Source organism: Lissotriton vulgaris, chromosome 5 (genome assembly GCF_964263255.1).
Source record: "Lissotriton vulgaris chromosome 5, aLisVul1.2, whole genome shotgun sequence".
In the NCBI taxonomy this organism is placed as follows: domain Eukaryota; kingdom Metazoa; phylum Chordata; class Amphibia; order Caudata; family Salamandridae; genus Lissotriton; species Lissotriton vulgaris.
Window position 1 is genome coordinate 1,373,775,819 of NC_141693.1, and position 5,865 is coordinate 1,373,781,683.

The 5,865-nt window shown below is 46.6% G+C and overlaps 1 pseudogene; it reads left to right on the forward strand.

Moving 5' to 3' along the window:
• Positions 1–3,753: 3,753 nt before the first annotated feature.
• Positions 3,754–4,962, forward strand: LOC147712619 (uncharacterized; annotated as a pseudogene).
• Positions 4,963–5,865: the final 903 nt, after the last annotated feature.

Here is a 5,865-nt window from a genome sequence, read left to right on the forward strand (position 1 = left end):
CTTGCTGTGCTGCGTGAAAGAGCAGACATGCACCATATTTTACATTATACAGTTTATTTCTGTCCATAATGTGCTGCCTTGCACCAACACAGGCACCCATGCGTCAAGGTGCAAGGGTGGATGCATTGCAGGCAGGATTGTTTTTTTCCAGGAAGGGCCTTCCTGCACAGAAATAATACTCAGAGGCATTTTTTATGTGTGCTGCAAAACGCAGCACACAAAGAAAGACGAATAAAACAAGGAGAAATAAAGATGTTTCTCTTTGTTGCACCTCACCTTGTGTGGCGTAGCATTTGTGATGCATTCCCAGGTCTACCACTCATGGTAAATCTGGGAAAGCACCAAAATCCATGGGTGGGTGCGTGTGAACTAGGCATGAGCGGATTTTGCGGATTGGCAATCCGCGAATTTGCGGATTTGCGAACTCGCAATCCGCAAAATCCGCGAATTCCCGCGAATTTGCGGATTTTTTTTTTTTTTGTGTTCGCCCGTGTTTCTGCCAGTTCGCGAGGGTTTTTACAATTTCGCAATTTGCGAACTTACCTGTCGGGTCGCAAGTTTTGCGAACTTGTTGTTTCTACGTGTCCAACCTGTTTGGGACACTCTTCTTCATCACTGCCACTCTCTGTCACCACTGCCACTCTCTGACTACTCATGCCACCCTCTGGCCCACCCATGCCACCCTCTGTTTCATCACCACACCCTCTGGTTGTCCAGTGTACATTATTTTCGGCAAAGCAAAGCACACCTTCCCTGCCTCAAGTGACCTGAATTAATTTGGGGCTGATTAATGTGTCACAGAATATTTTTTTAGCTGGCACCTGCTTCCTTAGTGCGCCCTGATTAGTGATCTTTTGCACTTGCTAAGTGCTTTCATTGTTGCAAAATTAGTTACAACACCTGCCCTGCCCCAACTGACAATAATGAATTAGGGGCTGATTAATGGATTTTAACTTCCAGCCTGGCTCCTGCTTGTCTCCCTTAGCTGTAATTCATGACCTTTGTGGCATATGTGTAACTATTCTGAGGTTCAGAGCAGGGTCACATAATAGTTTCAACTGGCAACTGAACTCTGGAGGGGCCCCTCAGGAAGCACTACAGGAAATGGCTACTAATGATGTGCCTGAACTTTTGAACCTGGTAAGTAGTTACTTTCAGTTTTGCTTAGAACGTATTTCTGCAATTTCGCACTTATTCGCGGGGCGCGAACTCACGCGAACAGTGCGAGCAGTGCGAGCAAAATCCGCTGCTCGCGGATTTGCGGATTTTGCAGGAAATTCGCAAATCTCGCGGATTGCGGATTTCCCGAAAATCCGCAAAATCCGCGAGCGGAACGGATTTTCCGCCCATGCCTAGTGTGAACACCCTTGCTCCCCCCATTGAACGCCTCCCTGGGAAAAGTAATGCACAGCAGCTATTTGCACGGCGTTGCTTTACTCTAGATTTATCATGCCATGCATGGCCATGCAAGCTGTTGGTGCGTGCTTTGGGATTTCACATCTGATTCAAAAGCAAGTTTGACCACTTCTAGGATACATGATACCAGAAGATCTCACATGCCATCTACTTTTAGTCTTGGGCTTTTCCAGGGCACAATACTGTGTGTGCTTCTACAACTCCTGTCTTCCAAATCAATCACTTTCTTACACCAGAGCTGCAATTCCTTTCCCAAGTCAGAGTCTCGGTACATCTGTCCCACTTCAGTGGGCATCCTGCATGTAGATTCTAGCTAAGTCTGTAAAGTTGCTAGATCTGATTATAGTGATTTCTCATCCATCACTATAGTGGTTGTTTCTTCATGGGCTGACTCCACAATCATTTTGACTGATACTAGTTCTCACATCAAAGTCTTAAGAGGAATACTAGAGTCCACAGATGGTCAGTCCTCTAGGCTGTTCCTGCATTGACTTTTAAGAAGAGACATTGACCGACTGATCTAGAAATATGATTGTGTAGGCAGTAGCCCATGAGGAATAGATGTGCAATGGTGGGTTTATCCTTTGACATCAGCCCTAATGTCACTAGGAGATTTCTGTAGTAGAGTTTGCACTGAAGCGGGTGACTGTAACAGCAGAGTATAATAGGTGCACAGACTGCAATTTGTGAGATATTCACTAGAGGACAAGTTTCCTTCAAAGCAGAGAGCCTAAAGTCAAAGCTGTGGTTAGACATCCAACTTACATTTCTTTCACTGGTCTCTCAAAGAAAGTTACAGTTTCTTGATAACAAGTATTGACAGTATTCAAATGGTTTGACTCTAAGCAGGTTGGAAGTGCTACACCAATTGTTTGTGTTGCTTATACTTCTTGATGGTGTTTTGAATTTTACTTTTAGAGCATACCGTCCTCTGAGTTACAGGTATCCAGCTCACAAATCAGGAGAAGAGGTTGGCAAATATGAAATCATTTAGAAATGCATTGTGAATCCAACATTCTATGCATATGCAGTCAGGTGTGGAGTGAGTTAGGTTGAGGTGTGGAATAGCTGATACTTGTGATCTTGACTCCCCCCTGAGTCTTTTATTTGCAGGCTGCAAGGTCTTCCAGTGCTGGGATCGTTTCCAGGCATCAGAGGAGGGGAAGGGAGCTGAACTTGTCCATCCCATCTCAGGTTCCTCAGTATTCCCAATCAATCATATGGGATTTCTTTGCCAAAGCGCGCTGTTGCTTGTCTAATGTAATGGCTGTGAAGTAGGCTGCAGAGCCTATGTGTATGCCTGTCCTGCTTTTGGGTACATTCATATTCCGTCACTGGTCAGCTCTCCCTATCCTCCCATTTAGTATGTAAGGCATCTACGATGTTAACAGACACTAATGTTACTGAAACATAGTTGGAAATGACTCGCATAAGTTGGTTCTGTAAGTCAATGTTGTGAGGTAGTGGACAGCCTTAATTACTAATCATCTTGGATACTTCCAAACCTTAACTTGATATGTAATTACTTTTACTTTGGACTCTACTGAATAACCTATGCTCTTGTTATTACTAACTTCAATTTGTAAATGTGTTCTTTGACACATTTTCTCCATATTTGTAAGTGCCCTTGTTCTTAGCCTTTATCAGCTTTTTATTCTTACCATGATTACCTTTGTCTTTGTAATTATCTTTTGATTGCAGACTTTCTGCTTTTAATATGAAGCTATCAGATCACGTTTCTGTGTATAGCTTTTCACTGAAAAAAGCATCTGCAATGACATTCACACATGTTTAATTATAGCCTTTGACTTTGGTCAAATTGGAGAAGCACAAATTGTCGGCATGAAGAAGAAAGACAATGAACCCTGCCATTTGCTCAACCACTTACCTGATAATTGCATTACTTTCTTGCTTCAACTCATACCAATATTAGGCAGTCCTGCCTCCATAGACACCTCACTCAGTCTGCTTGTTTCCTATAAAGACTTCTTCCTCAACCAATTATCTTGTTTAGCTGACAAGTTTAGCCATTTAAGACTGAGTTGCCTAGACTTTATAGGGAGGGTGGAAGAGATGTATAAATTGAAGTGAGGGAGTAAGACTCAGAGTAAAGAAATGATCAGGTAGGTTATTTATGCATTAGCACCTTGTGCCTCCCTTGATTAAATTCATAAAAATACGAGATGTACCAAGCAACAAAAGAATCAGGCAACTAAAGATGCAATACAACCCCAAAACATGTCTTTATTTTCAACCAAACACCAAAAACAAGATAATGTGTCTCCCTTTTTACTTTAGAGGAGACAGAATTTTTGTTCCCAGGATGTACGCCCGGCCATGTCTTCAACGACCCCCGCCCCGGTGGGTCTGTGCTGCTGTCGCCGCCGGAGCCTGGTGCCCCCTGCACCCGCCACCCCGGCCCTCCGCTGCCGGCGGACATGGCCTCGGCCTCCAGTTCCACCTCTTCTAGCTGTGGCACTTCCACCTGGGGCTGGAGCTGCGGCCCGAGACCCTGGAACTGGCCGGGATGCTGGTGTTGGAGCTGAGCGCCCTGCAGGCCTTGCCGGGTGCCCTGGTGCTGGACACCCACCCGGCCCTCAGTGTGCAGGCGATCCACTGCAGTACGGGGCCGGCCCAGGAGCAGCCCCTGCCCTGCTTTCCCCACTCCCCTCAGTGAGCTCAGGGGGGAACTGCCCCAACCATGGGAGCCACCCTTCTGCCCGACCATTCTGCACTTTCCGGTGGTCGCTGCAGCTCACCTGCCTCCACCAACAGTAATTGCCCCTTACCTGCATCATCCATGAGAAATTGCTCCTCACCTGCTCCCCCAGCAGCAATTGCTCCTCTTCTAACGCCTCTTGCCCCTCATCTACCCCTTCCAGCAGCTGTGGGCTCGCCTCTGAAAACTACAGCTCATCTCGTATCAAGTGTTGCCCCACATCTGGTCCATCTAATATCACTTGCCACTCATCTGACTCCTCCAGCAACTCTTGCCCCTCATCTTCCAATGTTTGCCCTTCACCTGGTCCTTCTTGCCCATCACTTGCCCCATTCAGTACCACCTCTTTCTCATCTGCTCCTCTGCCAGTTTGTCCCCCTTCTGGCACTTCCATGCTTTCTGATTCTTCATCATCTTCATCCCTTCTCTCCCCTGATTCCACCCCACTTTCATTCCCCTCCACCGCTTCTACCCCACTCTCTGCCCCATTCATAGACTGCGGCCCCCTGTCTCCCGCTGCTTCTGACCCTACTTTGCACAATTTCAGTGCCATGTCATCTGGCAACCCTCACTACCCTGCAGCCAACAGCACCCCTCCTTCTGCCTCGGACTGGCTAGGTGAGCCCACTGATGCCTCCTTGCACTCCACCTTTTCCTGTCTGCTACCCTTCAGAGAGGATGCCTTCACCGATTACGGCTCAGCGCTCATCATCTCAGTACCAGCCGTCTTGCAGCCACACAAACCTTTCCAGGTCATCATCCAATACACCGCCTGTGATGCTCCTGCTGTGAGTATTGGGTCTAATTCTTGGGTAACATTGCCCTAGTATCTTTAGCTTAGTCAGTTAACATAAGCTGATGCCCGGTGGAGCTACCCGATAGCTAAAGAGGAGATGGGCTGTGGACTTCCTCCTCGGCCGTCATCTACCCAGCCGGACTTTGGGCAGACTCTCCTTCGTCTCTCCATCCTTTCTACCTCCTACCCCTTTACCCCACCCCCTTAGCCTTCTAAGCTCCATTTACTTTGTCTTCTACTCTCTTGAAATGTTTTTCTTGTAACTGATGTAACGTGTAAATGATGTAATTTTGTAATTCCTGTGGAACCTTATGTAAAGTGCTCTGATACCTCCGGGTCTTGGAGAACCATAGCATTAAGGCTCGGCGGTGCAGGGTACGCCTGAAATCCCCGGAATTCACCTGCCTTGTCAAATACAGAGACACGGACTCTTCGTCTGGCGTAGAAGATCGTATTTATTAGCTGCAGCTAGTACAGTGGTCTTAGAAGTCGTTGATATAACGAGGTTCAAAAGAGACTGCCACTTAACTCCGTGGGGCACAGGTTTATATACGGTACAATGCAATGCAAAATACAAACACACAAGAGCATGAGGCACAGGCAAATGTTATAGACAATGCTTTAAGACTTAGGTAACCCAAGTTCCCGTGGTTATGTTTGTCACTCGACCTCTTAAGTAAATTACAAACGAATCCGCACAATCCAGTTTACAAGTAGAGAAAACACAGCTGTATGTTCCTGAAGGACAGTCGTGAAACAGGAGAATGCATGAGACGTGTAGCGAAGGACAGCAGATAAGACAACCTACAGGAAAGAATTGTGTGAACCAACAAATGGTCCGGACGGGGATTAATCAGCTCAGACAGGAATTAGTGTACTCGGCCAGACACTGGCACTCGTTAATAAACAAGAGCGAAGAAGCCACCTGACATGT